This window comes from Bubalus bubalis, chromosome 2 (genome assembly GCF_019923935.1).
Source record: "Bubalus bubalis isolate 160015118507 breed Murrah chromosome 2, NDDB_SH_1, whole genome shotgun sequence".
Taxonomy (NCBI): domain Eukaryota; kingdom Metazoa; phylum Chordata; class Mammalia; order Artiodactyla; family Bovidae; genus Bubalus; species Bubalus bubalis.
Window position 1 is genome coordinate 17,864,152 of NC_059158.1, and position 25,397 is coordinate 17,889,548.

At 38.9% G+C, this 25,397-nt stretch overlaps 1 pseudogene; it reads left to right on the top strand.

The window, feature by feature from the left end:
- The first annotated feature begins 17,538 nt into the window (after positions 1 to 17,538).
- On the top strand, positions 17,539 to 25,074 carry LOC102389508 (annotated as a pseudogene).
- Positions 25,075 to 25,397: the final 323 nt, after the last annotated feature.

Sequence of the window (25,397 nt, forward strand, 5' to 3'; positions counted from 1 at the left end):
ATGAACCAAACCAGGAACATAAAAAATGTTATCATTTGAATTAAGCTTAACAGGCAACTTCATGAAAATTTTTCTGTGGAGAATAATGTTGCCCTTCAAGGTATATATATTTATACTTCTTTAGAGACCCACTCTTTGGCTGAATCCCAGGATTGTTCTATTTGCAAGGGGGTTGGATGGCCAAAATGGCTATAGCCAATAGACTCACAGAATGACGTTAAAGTTAAATCATCAAATAAAAAACATTCCATAGTCAAGTCACTGAATTGCACTGTAGGGAAATATGGATCATTATTCTTGAAAATATCATAATATGACAATAATTACAGCTTCTATTTAAATTGCTAGACTTATGTGAATGATCTACCAGATCTGCACATCCTTCAAAAGTCTCTGAAAGGCCAAGCTTTATAGCAGTTTCATCTTATTTCTTCTTTCTTGTGTGAGTGTGCATGCTAAGTCACTTGTGTCCGACTCTTTGCAAACCAATGGACTGTAGCCTGCAAGCTTCTCTGTCCATGGGTTTCTCCAGGCAAGAATACCAGAGTGGGCTCCATGTCCTCCTCCAGAGGACCTTCCTGACCCAGAGATTACACACAAGTCTCCTGCATTCGCAGGCAGCTTCTTCACCATGAGCGCCACCTGGTTATGCTTATTAAGAAAACCCAAAATTATTTTATCTGAGGTAAATTAAGCATGTTCCCATTCTCTTTGACCTGAAAGCACCTAAACACCCTCTGATGTAAATGAACTAGTTCCTATTGACATTCAGACGGTGTTACTACATCATCTGAGTTTTGACAAAGACTTGAAACAAAGCATAATAAATAGCCATGAGACCCATTATAAAGTAAATAAACAAAGGAAATGTTTTTAAATTAAGCAAGAATTTACAAACCCAGAATAAATTAACTAACACAGAGAAAGAAAGAGAGGTAAGGAAAAGGCCAAATCCCTTATCTTGAAGAAAGAGAAACCAAAAATTATTTTTAATAGATTTTGGCCCTTTAACATGGTTCAAAGAATGGTATTAAGATATTCAGCTAATCTCAAATAGAACTAAAAATAGAATGCTTACCTTGAAAGTCCCTGCTGAAAACAAAGCTGAAAGAGCCCCTACAGCAAAATAGAAGAAACTGAAAAAGCAAAGAAACTGGAATTAAATCATATATTGAGATGAAAAAGTTTTAAACCAGGCACAGTACACCAACAAGGTGGCAGGAGATGGTAAAAGCGGGTAAGTCAATAGAAGTGCTGTTCAAAATGTATAAACAAGAGACTTCCTCCATGGTCCAGTGGTTAAGATTTTCCCTTCCAATGCAGGAAGTGTGGGTTCAATCCCTAGTCAGAGAACTATGATCCCACATGACTTGGGGTCAAAAAAACAAAACATGAAACAGAAGCAGTTATTGAACAAATTCAATAAAGACTTTAAAAAAAGGTTCACATTAAAAAAATTATTTAAAAAAACATATGGACAGATTTAGGGACATCAGCAAGATAAAATTAGGTCCTGGAGTTAGCAACATCAGGGAGCTTTTCCACTCATAGGCCTAAAAGGCAATGGGAGGAAACAGTTAACCAGAATGAAAGAAATCAGGTCTGCAAAGAGAGACTTTATCAGGCTGTGGCACTTGCTAGAGAGACAGCTATCACTGAGACCCAGCAGGAATGAACTAGGATAATAGCTCCTCTACCTCACTCTTTTCTTGTCTGTCAACCTCTGTCAGAGTCTTCCACCAATGGACTCAACAGGCAGCTAGAGGGCAAGGAAATCCTTGATGTCGTCCATATAATTCAGCCTCCTGGAGCATAGAGTAGTAGAAATCATGGAGAGTTGATCTTAAGGAGCAAACACCCCCCAAGATATCCAATGATACAATGATTACAGAAATAAGCATAACATGATACAAGGTGTTTTAGAAAAAAAAGTAAGAAAGTGAAAGTGTGAGTCACTCAGTCATGTCCAACTCTTTGCAAACCAATGGACTGTAGCCCGCCAGGCTCCTCTGTCCATGGAACTCTCCAGGCAAGAATACTGGAGTGAGTAGCCATTCCCTTCTCCAGAGGATCTTCCCAACCCAGGGGTCAAACCAGGCCTCCTGCGTTGCAGGTGGGTTCTTTACCATCTGAACCACCAGAGAAGCCCAGAAAAGACAATGATCTACATACAATTGAGTGTTTAAAAAATTGCTTCATTGAGATGTATTTCACATATTATAAAATTCACTCTTTTAAAGTATACTATTAGTATCAGTTCTTAAGACATCGCCTTTCAATTCCAGGAGTGTAGGTTCAATTCCGGGAGTGTAGGTTTCAATCCCTGGTCAGGAAGCTAAGATACCACATGCCTCACGGCTGAAAAACAAAAACAGAAAACAGAAACTATATCGTAACAAATTCAATAAAGACTTTAAAAATGGTTCACGTTTTAAAAAAAGGACACGATTCTGTTATTATAATACATTCAGAGTTATATAACACCACTCTATGTATAATTTTTAAATATTTTCATCACCTGCAAATGAAATTCCATGCTTAATAGCAGTTACTTTTCCATTTCCCTCTCCTCCCAGTCCCTGGCAAACACTAACATATTAATATTTTCTTTCTCTATGGACATGTTCTGGAGATGTTCTATACATGAAATCCTACAATACATGGTCTTTGGTCTGACAATGTAACAGGAGAGATCAAGAAGAGATGGAAAGAATACACAGAAGAACTGCACAAAAAAAGATATTAATGACTGGGATAATCACAATGGTATTGTCTCTCACTCAGAGCCAGACATTCTGGAATGTGAAGTGAAGTGGGCCTTAGGAAGTGGTGCTTCCAATAAAACTAGGGGAAGTGATGAAATTCCAGCAGAGCTATTTAAAATCCTAAAAGATGATGCTATTAAAGTGCTGCAATCAATATGTCAGCAAATTTGGAAAACCCAGCAGTGGCCACAGGACAGAAAAATGTCTTTCCTCACCCCAGTTCCCAAGAAGGGCAGTACTAAAGAATGTTCAAGCCACTGAACAATTGCAGTCATCTCCCATCTAGTAAGGTTATCCTCAAAAATCCTCCAGGCTAGGCTTCAGCATTATGTGAGCCAAGAGCTTCCAGTTGTTGAAGCTGGCTCTATAAAAGGCTGAGGAACCAGAAATCAAATTACCAACATTCATTGTACCATAGAGAAAGCAAGGGAATTCCAGAAAAAAAATCTAACTCTGTGTCATTGACTATGCTTTTTTGACTGTGTGGATCATAACAAACTGTGGGAAACTCCTAAAGGGAATATCAGACCATCTTACCTGTCTCCTGAGAAACCTGTATGTGGGTCAAGAACCAACAGCTATAACCCTGTATGGAACAATTGACTGGTTCAGGATTGAGAAAGGAGTACAACAAGGCTGTTTATTGTCACCTTGTTTAACTTTGCAGAACACATCATTTAAAATGCTGGGCTGGATGAGTTACAAGCTGGAATCAAGATTGCCAGGAGAAATATCAACAACCTCAGATATGTGATGATACCATTCTAATGGCAGAAAATGAAGAGGAACTAAAGAGCCTTTTGATTAGGTTGAAAGAGGAGAGTAAAAGTGTGGCTTAAAACTCAATATTAAAAAAAATACTAAGACGATGACATCCAGCCCCATCACTTCATGGAAAATAGAAGGGGGAAATGTAGAAGCATTGACAGATTTCCTCTTCTTGGGCTCTAAATTCACTGTGAATGGTGACTGCAGTCATGAAATTAGAAGATTGCTCCTTGGCAGGAAAGTTATGACAAGACAAGATAGCATGTTTAAAAGCAAAGACATAACATTGTTGACAAAGTTCATTTAGTCAAGCCTATGGTCTTTCCCTTAGTCCTCTACTGATGTGAGAGCTGGACAATAAAGAAGGCAGAGAGCCAAAGAATTGATGCTTTCAAACGGTGACACTGGAGACAATTCTTGAGAGTCCGTAGGAAAACCAGGAGATCAAACCAGTCAGTCTTAAAGAAAATCAACCCTGAATATTCATTGGAAGGACTCATGCTGAAGCTGAAGTTCTAATACTTTGGACACCTAATGTGAACAGCTGGACTCAATGGAAAAGATCTTGATGCTGGGAAAGATTGAAGGTTGAAGGAGAAGAAGGTGACAGAGGATGAGATGGTTGGATGGCATCACTGATTCAACGGACATGAACTTGAGCAAACTCTGGGAGATGGTGAGGGACAAGGAAGCCTGGAGTGCTGCAGTCCACAGGGTTGCAAAAAGTTAAACATGGTTTGGCCACTGAACAACAACAATGACATACTGTTTACAAGATACATACGTGAAGTAGAAGGAATCATTATCTCATTCTTTCCTATGGATGAATTACACTTCATGATATGAATATATCACATTTTGTTTTTCCATTCTTCATTTGATGAATATTTCATTGTTTCCTCTTTTTTACTATTTTGAATAACAGGTTGCTATGGACTTTCATGTGAAAGTTTTCTTTTCGTGTGGATATACATTTTTAATTCTCTTGGGTAACTATTTGGAGTGAAATTTCTGGGTCATATGGTTTAACATTTTGAGGAATCACCAAAAAGCTTTCCAAAGAGCTATGCCATTTACATTCCTACTAACAGTGCAGGTGGATTCCAGTTTGGCCACATTCTTGCCAATACCTGTTATTATCTGTCTGCTTTTAGACTTTTGCCATCTTAGTGAGGGTGAAGATGTATCTCATGTGGTTTTCATTTCCATTAATGACTACACTTGTGTATTTTTTAATGTGTGTCTTGACCATTAGTATATCAATGACAAATTGGCACTTTCCAAGGGCATTTGCCATCTGTCTCTCCAGGGATTGAATTTTAGATTGCTGCAGCTTTTGACCTTCAACATGCCCTCAAGGGAATTCAGGGAGGGAGAGGCACTTTCTGCTCCAGGAAAACTGGTGGAACAGGTCTTTAGATAGATATTTTCAGGAACTAATTTCATGATCCGAATCCTTGAATCCTCTCATATCTAGAAAAACACTAAATCCCTTCATGATGACATCAGCTCCTTTGGTTTAGCAGAAAACATTTTGTAAGATAAGTGCTTGATTGTATGAACTCCCCCTTCACCAAAATCACATATATTGATCTTTCCCTTCCACTATGCCTTTGGAGCAGTTTCTCAGAGCTATCTGCGGTATTGTCCTCAAGGCTACAATCCTCATTTTGCCCCAAATAAAACTTAACTCACAGCTTTCACGTTGTACATCTTTTTTTAGTCAACAAATATATATATTTTTAATTTTTGGAAACCTCTCTGTTCAAGTCTTTATCCCTTTTAAAATTGGGTTATTGCCTTTTTATTCTTGTGCTTTTAGACTTCCACCCCACTCCAGTACTCTTTCCTGGAAAATCCCATGGATGGAGGAGCCTGGTAGGCTGGAGTCCATGGGGTCGCTAAGAGTCGGACACAACTGAGCGACTTTACTTTCACTTTTCACTTTCATGCATTGGAGAAGGAAATGGCAACCCACTCCAGTGTTCTTGCCTGAAGAATCCCAGGGACGGGGGAGCCTGGTGGGCTGCCATCTATGGGGTTGCACAGAGTAGGACGTGACTGAAGTGATTTAGCAGCCGCATTGTGGTTACAAGTTCCTGATTAGATATTTGATGTTCAAGTATTTCCTCCCATCCTATTAGTTTTCTTTCCTCCGTCTTGATGGTGTCCTTTAAAGCACAAAACATTTTACTTAAGATAAGGTCTAATTTTCCTAAATTTTTCTTTCAAATTTTGAGGTTTAGATGTCCTTGGATGTCTAATCCAAAGTCATGAAAACTTACTCTTGTATTTTCTTCTGAGATTTGTATCATTTTACCTCTTTAATTTCAGTGGATGGTCCAATTTGAGTTATGTGTGTGGTGTGAAGTAAGTCTTCATTTCATTCTTTGCATGTGAATATCTAGGCATCCTAGTGCCATCTGTTGAAAGGATTTTTCTCCCTTGAATTGTTCTGGGACTCTTGTCAAAATGAATTTATGATAAATGTGTGACTTTATTTTTAGACTCTCAATTCTATTCCTCTGATGAATTTATCTATCAATCAATTGATCGATCTTTCTATCATGAATCTATCATTTATCCTTTTGTCAGTACTACCCTGGCTCATTACTAGAGCTAGTAAGTTTTGAAGTCAAAAAGTGTGAATCCTCTTTTTTCTTTTTGAAATAGTTTAGTTGTTCTGGGTTTCTGACTTTCCATATGAATTTTAGAATCACTTTGTCAATTTCTTAAATAAAAAGAAAAATTGGGATTGTACAAGGAATTGTATTGAACCAGTATATCAGTTTGCAGAGTATTATCTTGGCAGTGTTGTCTTCCAATCTCTGAGCATTGGCTATTGGTTCAGTGGTTTATGTTTTCTTTAATTGTTTTCAATCATGGTGGGAGAAGTGGGTGATGGGGTTGAAAGGTATAAGCTTCCAGTTTGTTGTTGTGTACTTACTAAGTCGTGTCTGACTCTTTTTATGACCCCACAGACAGTAGCCCATCAGGCTCCTCTGTCCATGGGATTTTCCAAGCAGGAATACTGGAATGGATTGCCATTTCCTTTTCCAGGGATCTTCCCCACCCAGAGATCCAACCTGCATCTCCCATATTGTGAATGGATTCTTTACTACTGAGCCATCTGCAAAGTCACACTTCTAGTTGTGAAATAAATAAATCATGGGGAAGTAATGTGTAATATGGTGACTATAGTTAGTAAATACTGTATTGCATATTTGAAAGTTGCTAAGAGAGTAGATCTTAAAAGTTCTCATCACAAGAAAAGAACTTATTTATAACAATGTAAAGTGTGATGGATATTAACTAGACTTATTATAGTGATGACTTCACAATACATAATTATCAGTGGGACAACGCAAGGAGTTGGGATGCCAACCCCACACCATGTAAAATCCACATATAACTTTATAGTTGGTTTTCTGAACCCACATTTATGCATCCTTGGGTTCAAGTAACCATGGATTGCGCAGTATTGTGGTACCTATTTGTTAGAAAAAAAAAGTTTGGGTGGGATTGGCAAACTTCTTGAATCATGATAGCTTTCAGAAAGCAGAAATATAAACAAAACATATAATATATATGCACACACATATTAAAAAAAAACAACCATGAGGGGGAAAAAAAAACATAATGGGGTTTACACTGAGGTCAAAATTGCTGTACAAGTGAGAATGTGCTATTTGGAACTGTATTTTCCAGAGAAAGCAGATCTTATACATTTGTATATATGCTTGCCAGAGAGAAGTGATTTTTTAATACTCTTTCCTGCATTTTCTGCCTGGGAGTGTTTAACTCAAACTCTAAGGAGACCCTGTCTCTTAAGGAGTAGGAATCATTTCTGGAAGTGTACAGAAGATTGATGGTAGCCAAGCTTGGATTAAGTCAAAGTTTCTAGTTCCATGAGTGAAATTAGATCCCTGGGGACTTGGAAATTGCTATGGGATTTTCAAATAAACAGGTTCTGAAACCACTGATACAGGCTAATTGCTAACAGAAACTTGAGAAGCTGGCAGAAAGAGCTATGCCAATGACTGGTGAAAAATATTTGGTTTGAGCAAGATTTTTAATGGCAAAAAACAGAAAGTCTCAGAGACTAGGATGTTCTGCTGATTAACTTATTCTGCAGTCTGCCCTGAGGTCTTATCAGTGGATTAAGCCATCCTTATGTCCAATTCTCTGCTGGGCTTTCCTATGCTTTAGAGCAAATATAAGAACTGATGACTTGCTGAATTTAAAATGATCCTTCACTAAAGAAGAAAAACATTATTCATGTTTACATTAGAGGACAGTTTCTGCTGAAGTGATTTGGCTAGGACCAGTGAAGTAAAGCTTAGAGATTCCTACAGAGTTGGACACGATTCATGAAAGAGGGATCTTTGAGCCATGTTTGCTAAACACTCTTGAATTTCACAATAAAACCCAAGGGATCGTTTGAATATTCACTGCTAGTTGAATTCATCAAGCTTTAGAAGGAAAAAGCTGTTATTTTAACTGCCCTCTGGAAGCTGGATTGAGCAATGACATTTGGATGTGAGATGTTGGGGCAGCTTTGAAACTCAGAAGTTACTTGGGCATTCCTCTGACTCTTAAATTTGGAGCCTCTCGTTGGACCCTGCTAGTTGTGGAAAGCAGGTCAATTGCTCAATGTGGATTAGTGTATTCCTTAGAGCTAGGTGAGTGGCTCATGTGGTAAAGAATCTGCCTGCCAAACAGGAGACATGGGTTCGATCCCTGATCTGGAAAGATCCCCTGGAAAAGGAAACAGCAACCTACTCCAGTATGCTTGCTTGGGAAATGCCAAGGACAGAGGAGCCTGGCAGGTTATAGTCCATAGGGTCACAAAAGGGTTGGACAAAATTTAGCAACTGAACAACTACAGAGCTGGCCCAGGACACAAAGTGGGCCTATGTCTCTCCATTTGAACCTAGTATGAGACATTGACTCATAACTATTTTATGTATAGATAGTCATTCAGTCATATCCAACTCTTTGTGACATAGGTTACATAGATTATAACCTACCACGCTCCTCTGTCCATGGGATTTTCCAAGCAAGAGTACTGGAGTGGGTTGCCATTTCCTTCTCCAGAGGATCTTCCCAACCCAGGGATCGAACCCGGGTCTCCTGTTTGGCAGGAGATGCTTGTAGGCAGATGCTTTACTGTCTGAGCCATCAGCAAAGTTATCTATGTTTGTGAATAATCAATCAAATGTAATCAAATGAGTGATGGATTCATTGTAGAGAATGAGAAAGGAAGATGTTATATTTTTAATGGGAATGGTTATGAGTGGTATGGCCATATTTCAAAATGGAGATGAAAAAACAAAGAAAAGTATTGACAAAGAATATTATCAGCACAATTTTAAATTGACTGGACTTTAGCCATCATTTAACCCAACTTGCTGTCTTTATTGATTAAGAAATCTCTGAAGTCTGTAAATATCAAGTAATCCATAGACTTAGCAGAAGAGCCAATCTTAGAACCCAGACTTACTAAACCTCAAGTCCCTAGGTAACATTTCTCAGAGATGAAATAACTAGGCTCTTGATGAGATGGTCCAAATGGTAAATGAAGATTGTAGAATAATTGTAGGACTAAGGGGAAAGATGACAGACTGGAGAGGCATTTGCCCAGTTTTCAGTGAGGATGAAGAGCTAACCTAGAACTTAAAAAGCAGAAGGCAGATGTTGATGAGGTGGTGAAGTATGTGGTTATATATGATGAAACTCAAGTTAAATGCTTTTATGGTATGAAATAGGTTTGCCGTAGAAATGGCACTGGATAGTACACAGAGCCGTTCGTATAGAATAGTGCTAGTCATCAATTGCTTGTTGTTGTTTCGTCGCTAAGTCGTGTCTGACTCTTTGCAACCCTGTAGACTGTAGCCTGCCAGGCTCTTCTGTCCATGGGATTTCCCAGGCAAGAATACTGGAGTGGGCTGCCATTTCCTTCCCCAGGAGATCTTCCCACCCAGGGATCGAATACTGCAGGCTGATTCTTTACCTCTGAGCCACTATATACTCAACTATCAGTAATCAAAATCTACCCGTGACTGCTAGCATGTCCAAAGCTGATAGTCACTCCTTCAGCCCATACAAAGATAAGCAATAGTGAATGAGAATTTGGACATAATGCAGAAAAAGAAAAGATTGAGGGCAAACACTGAAGCCAACATTCGTTACTAATGGAATTTTTTCCTACTGCCTTGATAGATTACCTTCTCTAAATGCACATTTTAATTTCTCTCCCATCTTCCTCATGCTCGATCTGCTTTCCCAAAAGAATTTCTTTACTTTGATTTAAAAACTATTTGCTCAAGCCTCTTCTGAAGACCCCTAAGCCAATAGAATATGGATTTGTTCTTTTTCCCCCCTTTCAATTGTGTGTCATGTAATCAATACAAATTCAGTATGCAAAGCATACAATACTTGTGAATCTGATTGTTTCTGGCAGTTAGTGGCTAAAACTTCATATTGTAATATGTTTGTGATTGTCAGTATACAGAGGTTGTATTTACTCCAAGGAACATAAGACAGAAAAGCAAGCAACTCTTCTAAGGTCAGTATACACAAAATCAAAAATAGATATAAAACCTTATGCTTCCTGGTTTAATATTTTAGCACTATCTTTAATTTTATTTTTACACATCTGCAGCATTTGGTATGATTCAGATTACTTGAAAAGATGGTGCAAAAGTGACTCTCTCCTTTTAAGTTCTGCTGAATATAGTCCTATATGGATAGCAAAAATTGTAAAATAAGATAAAGTGTTCTCTTAAGGAAAAAAAAACAAAACACTGTACATGCTACATATGGAGAGATTTAATAAAAATTAGTCCCAGAACTGAAAAATCAGTAGTGTGTATAACATCTTATGCTTTAATCCTGTTATCTAGAGCATTTTAATGTAATTTACAAAAAACCTGTTATTCCCAGTAAGAATGTAGAAAATAATGGATTTATGTAGTATGAAATAACACATTGAAATAAAACTGTCACCATACTTTCATTTCTCTATGATGTGCTCTAGTTTTCACTCACATATGGAACTCAAGGACTGTGGCTTTACAAATGGAGAGTCAAAAGAGCCTTTAATGGTGATTAATGCTAATTCTAAATATATACATTTTGATGAATGCAAAAATCTATTTAATAAAAAGATTTAAGATGTTCAAAAAGGGTCTTGTACAAAGCTAAAACAAGCTTTCTTCCAAAAATTGAATCTGTTTGTTTTTAAAAAATGACATCATCCAAGATGTGCTTTTAATCAATTATCATTGTAGATAATTCTGAGGGCAACATGGTTGGAAAAACAATGGTGTGATTAACTAGGCGTTGACCTGGTGTCGTGGCACTGGTCCAGGGAGAGCTTATTAGTTTGCACTAGCAGTAAATATGAAACCCAGGACATTGTAAATCACAACTGTAGGATTAATCTGAAAGTGGATTACATACCCGGGTAAAACTGAGACATTCCCAGTTAGTTCAAAAACAGCTACAGGAGGTCAGTGGAGAGAAAGTAACAGTTTTCATACACAGGCCTATTCTTAATTTTTTCCATTTTATCTATAATTTTCAACTGAAAAAATTGATCCTTATACTTAATAATGTTCCTTAATAAAATACATAAAAAACAGGGACACTTAGACTTTCTGGTGATGCTGGTCAGGGCAAAATCTTTTTTTGAGGGGTGGCGGTAGTCCTGTATTTTGCCTCTCAAAGTGTTTTGTCCAGTCATATGTTTAAAACTTGCCAAATCAGCACACCTTAAGGCCATAATTTCAGCACCATAAACTCATTTTGTTTAGTTTGTCTGTCTCATCACAGTTTTCATTCTTAGAAAAACACTCTGACCCTTCTTCCTTGTGACAGCCAGTTAATTGGCTGGGCCACATTAAACAGTGATAGAAAATTGATTGGAAGAGTGCTGAACCTTGTTTTGATCCATCCCTAATTTACATACATATGCTTAATCAGGATGTTAAAAAGAGCCTTGAGTAATGATACTCTGAAACTTATATACCACTAAAACAATTTTATTGTTGCTGTTTTACCATAATGTCAAATAATTACCTTGCACATATTTTCCCTCTTCTCATTTCCCTCTGAAATTGTTTTAGTAAATACAATTTCTTTTTAAGAGCAAACTCAATAAACCCAGTTGTGTATGGTGCTGTGTGTGTGCTCAGTTGATCAGTCAGGTCCGACTCTTTGTAACCCCATCCATGGACTGTAGCCCACCAAGCTCCCCTGTCCATGGGATTTTCCAAGCAAGGGGTTGCCATGTCTTGCCCCCAAGGATCTTCCTGACCCAGGGATTCAACCCATGTCTCTTGTATCTCCTTCATTGGCAGTGGATTCTTTACCACCGTGCTACCTGGGAAGCCCTAACTGTGTATGGAAACACAGCCAAGTCAGTGTACTAAATTAGTAATGTAAGCTAATCAGAAACAAACATGTGCTTCATACTCCTTTGGGGTTTCTACATGGGTATTCTTCCATTTATATATATTTATTTTTCAACCAGACATACTGAGTGTATGTAAAAAATATATTTCCCTACTGGTGTCTGCTTATAAGCCAGCTGCTGTTGTTGTTTTGATAGGTTCCATTAAGACCTACTTGTTCTTTCCCAGAGGCACTGAAAATGTTCACTGTGGCATGAGTCATACTTATGGCTGCTTTCTGTCAGAGGATGAATCAGTGTGGGATGCCTAATTCCAGAAGGGTCTAGGACAGCAGAAGAGACAGCATGTGTCTATCCTCTTAAAGCTCACTCCATTCCAGAAACGTACACACAAAAAATAGCCCTTTCAATCTAGACCAAAGACTTCTTTAACACTTTGATTGTATCAGATCTACTATAGAAGCAAAGCATGCATAGAGTGGCAGACATAAAATTATATTGCACATGTGATTATTATCCTGGGATGATAATACACCCTTTTTTCAACCTGTTTAAGAGAGAGATAAATTAACCTAGTAAATTAAAAGATGATATGAAAGGACTTTAAAGTAATCTATTTTTATGATTTATAGAAAATACAAAAGTATATACGGGAGGTGAAATTTTTATGTCATTCAATTTCGTTAGCATATAGCAAGCCAATTATATAAAATTAAATTTCAAGCCTGATTGATTTTTTAAATATTTATTTTAAGCACCGCTTTTGGTGTTTATTATATTATACAGGAAATATCAAAAATGTCTGCTGTCTTCAGGAATTAAATGAAACCTATACTGTCAATAGCCTAGATAGGCCTTTTGATAAAGTATTATGACATTTCTATATTATGTAGCACCATAAAATGCTAAACATACACAGAACACAGCACTATAAGTTTCAAAAAGCACATGCTGGGAACTAGAGTGTTTGGCATTTATAGCTGGCTAACACGGGAAGATAATGAGAAGTTTGATACCTTGGAAATCATAACTATGAAATATAATATAACAATAGTTTCCCATCAAGATGGATCATATATCATACAATATTGGAGGATAATTCAAGTCTGTAATACAATCTGCTTTTCATTTCAAGTGGAGGGTGATGTAAGCCACAATTTACCCAGGTAGTACTCATGTGGGAAATACTGACAAACTTAGAGCAATAGATGAAAAAAAAAAACAGGAAAAACATGAAAGATCTGATATCCTTTGGCTCCCAAGTTTTCCCCCCTACTTTTCTTAACCTTCTTCTTCAGTGGAAAATCTTTGTGTTAATATGGATTCATGATGAAATATAAATATTTCTATAAAGATATAATGGGACATACAATGACTGGGTAGTATTACCCAATAATTGTTGATTGATATAAAATAAGATAAATCATTTACATGATAGATTACTGTGGGTATCTAGGTCTCCAGGAAAATCTAAATATAAATAATTGTCTATTAAAATAACTTTCCATGTTAAGATGTGCAATGACTCCTCTTATACAAGAATTATTTCTTTATCAAAAAAATTAATTTATGTCATATACAAATGGACTTGAGGTGGCATAGGACCAGCATGTCTGGATTTTGAAAAGAGCTAAATGATTGATATTCTGCTTTGATTTTTCTTTTCAGCATTTAATGAACTATTGTGAGACAGTAGGAAGACAGAAGGAATTGTTAGTGAATAATAGAATAATTCTTTGTGTTCTAACAAAATAGTGGTATCCTATGGCTTTTTCTTATTGTCTACATAGGCTTTGTAGACTGTTGTCACTCAAGTTCTCCATGTTATACCTACTACAAGATGAAAATATGACTAGTAAAGACAGGGTCAGTGGGAGTTTGTGGTGTGGATCTGAGTTTTAGCCCTATCTCTGCCCTTATTTCCTTTTTTAAAATATAATATGGAAATATCCCTCTGTTTTTGACTTCAGTCCTAAAGTCTAAAGACACTATATGAACAATGGAGCCATTTTTCTTTTTTTTTCCTACATAGACTAAAGTTTACATCACCATTATATTCATGTTCCTGAAAACCAAGAAAAAAAAAAAATCAGTTTCAACCAATAGTCAAGAGACAGGTCTACCTTTTCCTATCTGATGACAGTGGAATCATTTTAACTCTTTAACTCTGTGTTTCAGTTTTATGATTCATTTGTACTTATATGCTGTGCTAAGTCACTTCAGTCATGTCTAACTCTGTGACACTATGGACCATAGCCCACCAGGCTCCTCTGACATGGGATTCTCCAGGAAGAACACTGGTGCGAGTTGCCATGCCCTTCCTCGGGGGATCTACTCAGGAATCGAACCCGTTTCTCTTATGTCTCTTGCACTGGCAGGCGGGTTCTTTACAACTAGCGCCACCTGGGGAGCCATATAGATATGGGGATAATGTAGCAAAACATACTCTTTCCTTTCAATTATCAATGGTAACATGAGAAAAAACAAAAATGAGGTTAATATAAATTTTCTCGATCATTTTAGTTAGGTGTTAAAATGTTTACTTTTGCAAATTTGCATTTTTTTTTTTTTTTAATTCTGGGGGAAGACATTGTTTTAATTGATTTGGGTTCCTAGATAACTTTCACAGATAGCGCAGAAGGTAACATAAATTCCTGCATAAAGTTCTCAAGTAAGAAAATGAATTTAAGATTAACAAGCGGTATGGAGAAGGAAATGGCAACCCACTCCGGTGTTCTTGCCTGGAGAATCCCAGGGACGGCAGAGCCTGGTCGGCTGCCGTCTCTGGGGTCATACAGAGTTGGACACGACTGAAGCGACTTAGCAGCAGCAGCAGTGACTATATACAGAGAAGGCAATGGCACCCCACTCCAGTACTCTAGCCTGTAAAATTCCATGGATAGAGGAGCCTGGTGGGCTGCAATCCATGGGGTCGCTAAGAGTCAGACACGACTTCACTTTCACTTTTCACTTTCATGCATTGGAGAAGGAAATGGCAACCCACTCCAGTGTTCTTGCCTGGAGAATCCCAGGGACGGGGGAGCCTGGTGGGCTGCCTTCTATGGGGTCGCACAGAGCCTGACATGACTGAAGCGACTTAGCAGCAGTAGCAGTAGCAAGGGTAGTGGGGAGGGATAGATTTGGAGTTTAGGACTGACATATACACATTACTCTCTTTAAAATAGATACTACTATATAGCATAAGGAACTCTGCTCAACATTCTGTAATAACCTAAATGGGAGATGATTTTGAAAAAGAATAGGTACACGTATATGACTGAATCACTTTGGTGTATACCTGAAGCTAACACAACTTTGTTAATCAACTATGTTCTACTGCAAGGAGATCCAACCAGTCCATTCTGAAGGAGATCAGCCCTGGGATTTCTTTGGAAGGAATGATGCTAAAGCTGAAACTCCAGTACTTTGGCCACCTCATGGGAAGAGTTGACTCATTGGAAAAGACTCTGATGCTGGGAGGGATTGGGGGCAGGAGGAGAAGGGGACAACAGAGGATGAGATGGCTGGATGGCATCACTGACTCGATGGATGTGAGTCTCAGTGAACTCCGGGAGTTGGTGAGGGACAGGGAGGCCTGGTGTGCTGCGATTCATGGGGTTGCAAAGAGTCGGACACGACTGAGCGACTGATCTGATCTGATTTGATATAAAATAAAAATGCTTTAAAATATATACTTTTAAGAACATAGACCATCTTCTCAGTGTTCTTTTCAAATTTTTAAACTTAATTCCTCTTATTTTTCCTTAGGGATTGTTTTCTAAAGAGGTAAAGAAAAAAATAAAAACAGTTGTCAAGATGGTTATTTTGAATATTGTATTCTAATTTTATTATCGCCATTTTCCCCCTTTAGTCAAGTAAACTTAACTTCTTTTACATTCTTTTTTGCCCCCTTTGCCAATTATGTAATTGTAATCATTTCAGATGCTCTAGTCCAGTGTCTTTGTACATATTCAAAACCATTTACTTCATCTTATTCACTTTAAAAAATTTTTTGAATGCAATTAAAAACTGTATGGTATACAAGTTATACCAAAATTAAATGTTCTAGGAAAGTTATTATATAGCAAAATTCATGGAGAAGGTTTAGGTTAAATAGACGAACACTTCAACAGCAGGGCTTAACTCAGATTTACTTATTTATGTACTGATAAACAACCTGATTTATATCACGAATGAATTGTCAGAGTTCAAAAAATAAACATAAAAAAAGAGAAAAACAAATAGTTGAGAGAGAGAAAGAGTAAAGCAAATATAAGGGCCACACTTAAATAAACTCCTGCTGCTGCTGCTAAGTCGCTTCAGTTGTGTCCGACTCTGTGTGACCCCATAGACGGCAGCCCACCAGGCTCCCCCGTCCCTGGGATTTTCCAGGCAAGAACATTGGAGTGGGTTGCCATTTCTTTATCCAATGCATGAAAGTGAAAAGTCAAAGTGAAGTTATTCATTTGTGTCTGACTCTTAGGGACCCCATGGACTGCAGCCTACCAGGCTCCTCTGTCCATGGGATTTTCCAGGCAAGAATACTGGAGTGGGTTGCCATTGCCTTCTCCTAAACTCCTAGACATATAGAATTAAAGAGTCTCTTGATGAAAGTGAAAGAGGAGAGTGAAAAAGTTGGCTTAAAACTCAACATTCAGAAAACTAAGATCATGGCATCCAGTCTCATCACTTCATGGCAAATAGATGGGGAAACAATGGAAACAGTAACAGACTTTATTTTGAGGGGCTCCAAAATCACTGCAGATGGTGACTGCAGCCATGAAATTAAAAGATGCTTGCTCCTTGGAAGAAAAGCTATGACCAACCTAGACAGCATAATAAAAAGCAGAGATATTACTTTGCCAACAAAGGTCCATCTAGTCAAGGCTATGGTTTTTTCAGTAGTCATGTATGGATATGAGAGTTGGACTCTAAAGAAAGCTGAGTGCTGAAAAATTGATGCTTTTGAACTGTGATGTTGGAGAAGACTCTTGAGAGTCCCTTGGACTTCAAGGAGATCCAACCAGTCCATCCTAAAGGAGACCAGTCCTGAATATTCATTGGAAGGACTGATGCTGAAGCTGAAACTCCAATACTTTGGCCACCTGATGCAAAGAACTGACTCATTAGAAAATACCCTAATGCTGGGAAAGATTGAAGGCTGGAGGAGAAGCATATGAAAAGGCTGAGATGTTTGGATGGCATCACCAACTCGATGGACGTAAGTTTGAGTAGGCTCTGAGAGTTAATGATGGACAGGGAAGCTTGGTGTGCTGCAGTCCATGGGGTCGCAAAGAGTCGGACATGACTGAGTGACTAAACTGAAGAGCACTGGAGACATATAGAAGTGTAAATATATGTAATAGATATACTGTAGTTAAAAAAGTAAGCCACAAATTTTGCCTCAAAGCTTTTAGCCGCTTAAGTAAAAAGGGAACTAGTATCAATTATAAGAATCACAGTGTTCCTAAGATTTCAGAATGAAAATGAAATAGAAAACAGTAATTGAGGAAAAAATAATCCAAAAGTAGAAATCTAAGGTTTTTCTCTCATCACTTCTGATAAAGTATTGAATAATGTAGTAGAAATATGCCTATGGTAAGTATAGCGGTAATTTTATTGGACTGTTTCTGATGGTGCTTCTTAATACAGACAACTGATATAAAGTTATGGACAATTAAGCAAAAATCAATGAAAATATTGAATATTGTGGTTGAATGCCCAGCTCTTTAGTTTGATACAAGTGTGTTAGTCGCTTAATTGTGTCCAACTCTTTGTGATCCCAGGGACTGTGGCCCATGAGGTTCCTCTGTCCATGGAATTTTCCAGGCAAGAATACTGGAGTGGGTTGCTATTTCCTTCTTCAGAGGATTTTACCCGACCCAGGAATCGAACCTGGGTCTCCTGCATTGCAGGCAGACTCTTTACCATTTGAGCCACTAGGGAAAATAGTTAAAATATATAAAAGAATAAATGTTCAGCATGCTCATCAAACCTATTTCTGTTGTTTAGTTGATCAGTCATGTCTCTTTTGCAACCCCGTGGACTGTTGCCTACCAGGTTCCTCTGTGCATGTGATTTCCCAGGCAAGAATACTGGAGTGGTTGCCATTTCCTTTCTCCAGGGGATCTTTGTGACCCAGGAATTGAACCCTCATGTCCTGTATTGCAGATGATTCTTTACCGCAGAGCCACCAGGGAATCTCTCAGTCTGTATCTAGAAATAATTCACTATCACTCGTGTTTTGAAAAGGATTAAATAACAAAGACTTAAACATTTTCACCTACCTGAAAAAATATGTAGTGTAGCTATTGGGCACTGCAGATTAAATGCTGAATCATATTCTTCAAAACTCTATTAACAAAGATAGAGTCTTCGCCTGCCTCTCTTATCAGATCTACAATCAGACCTAATCTTAAGAAAAGGTGAAAGTGAAAGTCGCTCAGTTGTGTCCTACTCTCTGTGACCTCAGGGACTATACAGTGCAGTTCAGTTCAGTTCAGTTGCTCAGTCATGTCTGACTCTTTGTGACCCCATGAATTGCAGCACACCAGGCCTCCCTGTCCATCACCAACTCCCGGAGTTCACCCAGACTCACGTCTATCAAGTTGGTGATACCATCCAGCCATCTCATCCTCTGTCATCCCCTTTTCCTCCTGCCCCCAATCCCTCCCAGCATCAGAGTCTTTTTCAATGAGCCAATTCTTCACATGAGGTGGCCAAAGTACTGGAGTTTCACCTTTAGCATCATTCCTTCCCAAGAATACCCAGGACTGATCTCCTTCAGAATGGACTGGTTGGATCTCCTTGCAGTCCTAGGGACTCTCAAGAGTCTTCTCCAACACCACAGTTCAAAAGCATCAATTCTTTGGCCCTCAGCTTTCTTCACAGTCCAACTCTCACATCCATACATGACCACTGGAAAAACCATAGCCTTGACTAGACGGACCTTTGTTGGCAAAGTAATGTCTCTGCTTTTCAATATGCTATCTAGGTTGGTCATAACTTTCCTTCCAAGAAGTAAGCGTCTTTTAATTTCATGGCTTCAGTCACCATCTGCAGTGATTTTGGAGTCCCCCAAAATAAAGTCTGACACTGTTTCCACTGTTTCCCCATCTATTTCCCATGAAGTGATGGGACCAGATGCCATGATCTTCATTTTCTGAATGTTGAGCTTTAAGCCAACCTTTTCACTCTCCTCTTTCATTTTCATCAAGAGGCTTTTGAGTTCCTCTTCACTTTCTGCCATAAGGGTGGTGTCATCTGCATATCTTATACAGTCCATGGACTTTTCCAGGCAAAAATACTGGAGTGAGTAGCCATTCCCTTCTCTAGGGGATCTTCCCAACTCAGAGATTGAACCCAGGTCTCCAGCATTGCAGGTGGATTCTTTACCAGCTGAGCCATCAGGGAAGCCTTAAGAAACGGTATGGAGAAGAAATAAATCATCAGCCCAAAGGAATAATGAAAATCCCTCTTTTCAATGTAGGGACTATCAAACTTAAAAACATGTAGTTCTACTGTACTTGTTTGGAAATTCCTTCTGGGGTTAGCCACAGATTTCTTTAGAGAAATAAACTCAAATTCCAGTAGAATCAGTACCACTGATGTTAACAAAAGGTAGACACAGACGCTGATATTCACGGCAAGATGTGTTTCAATAGAAATAGCTGGTTTTTAGTATATTTGAGCTTTGGGCACCAATCACAATTAATAACCTGAAAGTGATTTGAAACACACACAGTGGTCTATAAATATAATTTTGATTTGTTTGGCCTACTTCAAAATTAAAAATGAAATACTACTACTCATTTGCCAAACACTTGAACTATTTGGTCAGATTCATTTTGAGAGAATCTGGAAGATGTTCCATTACTTTAAATGTTACCTTTTTAGAAGAAAGCGTAGGCTTGCTTCCCACCCCCATGCCCCAAGAGAGTTGTAGTATAGAATAGAATTCTCCTGGAAAAAATTTCCACGTCTGTATTCTCAAAGAAATGTAATGTCTTATTTGCCCCCTCAGCTCCATCCCAGGGCCACACAGCAGTTTTGTTCTATTGCTTATTTTATTCTCCCCTCCTGTAACCTCTCATTCTCACAGCACTGAAAGAGTTTAAACAAAAATGACTTTGTTTGGTTCTGCAGAATTAACACGACACTCGGGCTTATTTCTAATTGACTGCAGATGTTCTTTAAGCAGAGAAAAGCCTCAGCCTTGCGTGCATAATTCTTCCAGGGTCCTAATGGAGAGAAGTGATTCCAAAATTAGCAACTTTTTTAAAGTCAAATCTGGCTATCTGTTGCAAAGACTTTGTTTTTTGGTGTTGCTTTGTTTTGTTTTCAATTTTCCAAGGGCATCCAGACAGAAGATCTTTCAAGATCTTTACAGGGAGGGCCACTATGTTTCTAAGAAACTTACAAAAGAAAGAAATCCAAACCAATCATTGTGGCAGTGCATTTATGTCTCCCCTCTGCTCTGAGGTTGTCTTAATAATAAGACACTGTCCTTGAAAATTGTTGCTGCTCAGAAACAGGACTTTTAAAAAACTCACCAAAAAGCGTTGATCTCTGTGCAGCAGAGTGGCAAGTTTTGAAGAGAATGAGGTCAACCCAAGGGTTCTGTTTTGACTGTCTCAAGTCTGAGTTGCTGACATGGATAAACTTGTGAAAACCAGCTGAAGAAAGGGACGCTCTATGTTCTTTCCACTCCTGGCTTCAACAATTTGCCTCACAATATGTTACAACCTCATTGTTTCTTCCAGATCCAAGGCCATGTGTTTATGTGTCCAAACAACAGGTTTTGAGGCTGCTTATGTTGCCCACTCCAGTGTTCTTGCCTGGAGAATCCCAGGGATGGGGGACTCTGGTGGGCTGCCGTCTATGGGGTTGCACAGAGTCGGACACGACTGAAGCGACTTAGCAGCAGTAGCAGCAGCAGCATGTTGCTTTTAAAAATATCACTTTAAATATTGAGAACCTCAGAACTATGTGTACCATGTCTCTGCTCCAGAGACCTGACCATGGGACCCACTAGGGAAAAAATGCACGGGCCCAAAGAAATTCATGTTTTAGGTAGAGGAGTGTGTGTCCTATTTTCTTTTTCATAAAAATTTCAGGACAGTTAAGCAAACTTTCAGAATGTGTGATTATATCTAATGTGAAAATACATAATCCCTCAAAATTACATGTTAATAATCGAGAACAAAATGTTTGAGTGTAGTTGTTATGTCACTAAGTTGTGTCTGACTCTGCGACTCAATGGACTGCAGCATGCCAGGCTTCCCTATCCATCACCATCTCCCAGAATTTGCTCAAATTCATGTCCATTGAGTTGGTGATGCCCTCCAACCATCTTATCTTATTTCCCCCTTCTCCTCCTCCTCTTAATCTTTCCTAGCATCAGAGTTTGATGATAGAGTTCAGTTCAGTTCAGTGGCTCAGTCATGTCTAACTCTTTGCAGCCCAATGTACTGCAACACACCAGGCTTCCCTGTCCATCACCAACTCCTGGAGTTTGCTCAAACTCATGTCTGTTGAATCAGTGATGCCATCCAATCATCTCATCCTCTCTTGTCCTATTCTCCAGCCTTCAATCTTTCCCAGCATCAGGGTCTTTTCCAGTGAGTCAGTTCTTCACATCAGGTGGCCAAAGTACTGGAGCTTCAACTTCAGCATCAGTCTTTCCAATGAATATTTAGGATTAATTTCCTTTAGGACTGACTGGTTGGATCTTCTTAGTGTCCAAGGGACTCTCAAGAGTCTTCTCCAACACACAGTTCAAAAGCATCAATTCTTCAACATTAAGCCTTCTTTATGGTCCAACTCTCACATCCATACATGACTACTAGAAAAACCATAGGGTTGACTAGACAGGGCTTGTTGGCAAAGTAATGTCTTTGCTTTTTAATATGCTGTCTAGGTTGGTCATAGCTTTTCTTCCAAGGAGCAAGCATCTTTTAATTTCATGGCTGCAGTCACCATCTGCAGTGATTTTGGAGCCCCCCAAAATAAAGTCTGCCACTGTTTCCACTATTTCTCCTTCTATTTGCCATGAAGTGATGGGACCAGATGCCATGACCTCAGTTTTCTGAATGTTGAGTTTTAAGCCAATTTTTTCACTCTCCTCTTTCACTTTCATCAAGAGGCTTTTTAGTTCTTCTTTGCTTTCTGCCATAAGGGTGGTGTCATCTGCATATCTGAGGTTATTGATATTTCTCCTGGCAATCTTGATTCCAGCTTGTGTTTCTTCCAGCCCAGCGTTTCTCATGATGTACTCTGCATATAAGTTAAATAAAGCGGGGTGACAATATACAGCCTTGATGTATTCCTTTCCCGATTTGGAATCAGTCTGTTGTTCCATGTCCAGTTCTAACTGTTGCATCTTGATCTGCATACAGATTTCTCAGGAGGCAGGTCGAGTGGTCTGGTATTCCCATCTCTTATAGAATTTCCCACAGTTTAGTCAAATGCTTTGGTGTAATCCATAAAGCAGAAGTAGATGTTTTTCTAGAACTCTCTTGCTTTTTCGATGATCTAATAGATGTTGGCAATTTGATCTCTGGTTCCTCTGCCTTTTCTAAATCCAGCTTGAACATCTGGAAGTTCATGGTTCATGTACTGTTGAAGCCTGGCTTGGAAAATAAAGGGAGGGGATAATACTGTTAATGAACATAGAAGTCAGCCCTGGTTTTTTTTTTTTTTTTTTTAATATTTATTTATTTATTTGGCTACACTAGGTCTTAGCTATGGCATATGAGATCTAGTTGCATGACCAGGAATTGAACCCAGACCCCAAGCACTGGAAGCATGGAGTATGAGCCACTGGACCACCAGAGCAGTCCTCAATCACTGCCTTAGGTTTAGGATTAGAGTCAGATAGATATTCCTATAAAGAAGGGGATTCCTGAATTCACCAGCATCTTCAGCTCCTCCCCCAACCTGCTGACACGAGAATATCTACCCTGGAGTCTTTCTGCTGCCCTGCAGTCACTGGCCTCTTATTGATTTCAATACTATGCTTGCATTTTGCAAAAGTTCACCTGCAAGTATAGCATGAACATTAGGTTTTAGTGACCTAGAAAACATGGTTTTGCCATGGATTTTGCCTCCATGGAATTATTTTCAAGCATTCAGTTATACAGTACTTCAGATCTTAATTTAGGTAGAGGAAGCATCCTCTGGCATATGGTTTAAAATAAGACTTCTCAGCAGGGGCTGGGAGGTGTAGGTGACTGGCGTAGCCAGCGTTTAGGCTGAGCTGCCACAGTGCTACAGGCAGCAGCGCTGGGGCTTCAGGAGATAGCACTAAAGGGGAAGATACGCAGGATTGGAACAAGGAGAAGAAAGGCATTGAGCGAGGCGGTAATTCGGAGATTACCGCCCACTTTGACCAAGGAGCAACTTCAGGAACATCTTCAGCCTACGCCTGACCATGATTATATTGAGTTTTTCTCTAATGATATTACTATGTATCCTCATGTGTATGCAAGAGCATACATCAACTTTCAAAGCCAAGAGGACATTATTTTGTTCAGGGATCGTTTTGATGGTTATGATGGTTATTCCTTGACAATAAAGGTCAGGAATATCCTGCCATCATAGAATTTGCACCTTTTCAAAAAGCTGCAAAAAAGAAGACTAAGAAAAGAGATACTAAAATCAGGACTATTGATAATGATCCAGAATATAGAAAAATTTTGGAGAGCTATGCTGCAGATAATGAGAAAATGACATCTACTCCAGAGACACTGCTAGAGGAAATAGAAGCAAAAAATAGAGAACTAACAGCTAAAAAGGCATCTCCACTTTTGAGCTTCCTGAAAAACAAGCAGAAGATAAGAGAAGAAAGGAGGTGGCGAGAAATAGAAGGAAAAAGACAAAGAGAAGGAGAGAGGCAGAAGTGGAAAGAAGAAGAGAAACAAAAACAGAAAGATATAGAAAAGCTAAAGAAGATAGACAGAGTTCCAGAAAGGGACAAATTAAAGGATGAACCAAAGATTAAGCTGCTCAAGAAGCCAGAAAAAGGAGATGAAAAAGAATTGGACAAAAAAGCTCAAGAAATTAGCAAAGAGAATCTGAGTGATGAAAGAGCCAGTGGGCAAAGTTGTACACTGCCCAGGAGTTCTGAGGGTGAATTTAAAGATGAAAAGCCTAAGAGACCTGAAGATGAGTGTGGCAGAGAATACTGGGAGAGGGAGCGGGATTATGAATGAAACCAAAAGCACATCCGGCAGGAGAGAGAGGCTGAAACAGCAGGAAGAAGAGATCCACAGGCAGAAGGAGCACTATGAGAAGGAGAAGGCTTGCAAGAGAAAGGAAGAAGAAATGAAGAAGGAGGAAGAAGCACTTTGGGAAAAAAGAAAGAAGCCTGAAGGTACAGAGCCAGTATGCAACTCAGAAAAAAAAAAAAAACTGAAAAGAAAGAAGTGGTTAAGAGAGATTGCATAAGAAACAAGGATCGCCTAGCGATGAAGCTTTAACAGCCAGGAACTCGAAGCCGAAATCGATTCTGTCCCTCTGAGACCAGCACCAGGACTGGAGATTCAGCCATAGAGATAAAGCAGGAAAGTGGTATTAACCATAGAATAGAAGGAAGGGAGGAGTGATAAGTCCAGATGGCCTTAGGTGTCCTGACTGTCTAGGCAGCCAAAGAGCATGGAATTAAGCAATCCTGAAGTGCCTTCGGGGCAAAGGAATAGAGAGAGAGAGAAAAGGGGTACTGTGCTGGTGGGGTACATTGCAGAGGAGTATGTTTTGTGTCAAAGCAGGAACCTGATTGCAGGTTCAGATTGGAAGTGCAATTTTCATTTTTTTATGCAGTTTCTACAAATTAACTTTAAAATGTCAGATAAAGCTGATGGGGAGAGGACATGAATCAGTTTGCAGGCAAGAAATGTCACGAGAGGACTTATTTAAGTATGACCTCAGAAGAAGACATGAGAACTGGCTTTAAAATCAAAAGGTTTTCTTAATCCTGGATTAAATTTTCTTAAATTTCAATGGAGCAGAGTCAATATGAAGTCTCGTTCAGATCTAGTTATAGTCATTGTTGGTGATAACTGTTGACTTTGTGTAGTGTAGAAGCAAGAAGCATGTAATTGTAATACAAGTACAGTGAAGGATATAACACATCTTCATTTATGCAGAAATTTAAACAGTCGTGTCATGTAAATATCTTTTTTTTTTTTTTAATTTACAATTTTGTATTGGTTTTGCCATATATTGAAATGAATCCGCCACAGGTATACATGTGTTCCCCATCCTGAATCCTCCTCCCTCCTCCCTCCCCATACCATCCCTCTGAGTCATCCCATTGCACCAGCCCCAAGCATCCAGTATCGCACATCAAACCTGGACTGGCGACTCGTTTCATATATGATATTATACATATTTCAATGCCATTCTCCCAAATCATCCCACCCTCTCCCTCTCCCACAGAGTCCAAAAGA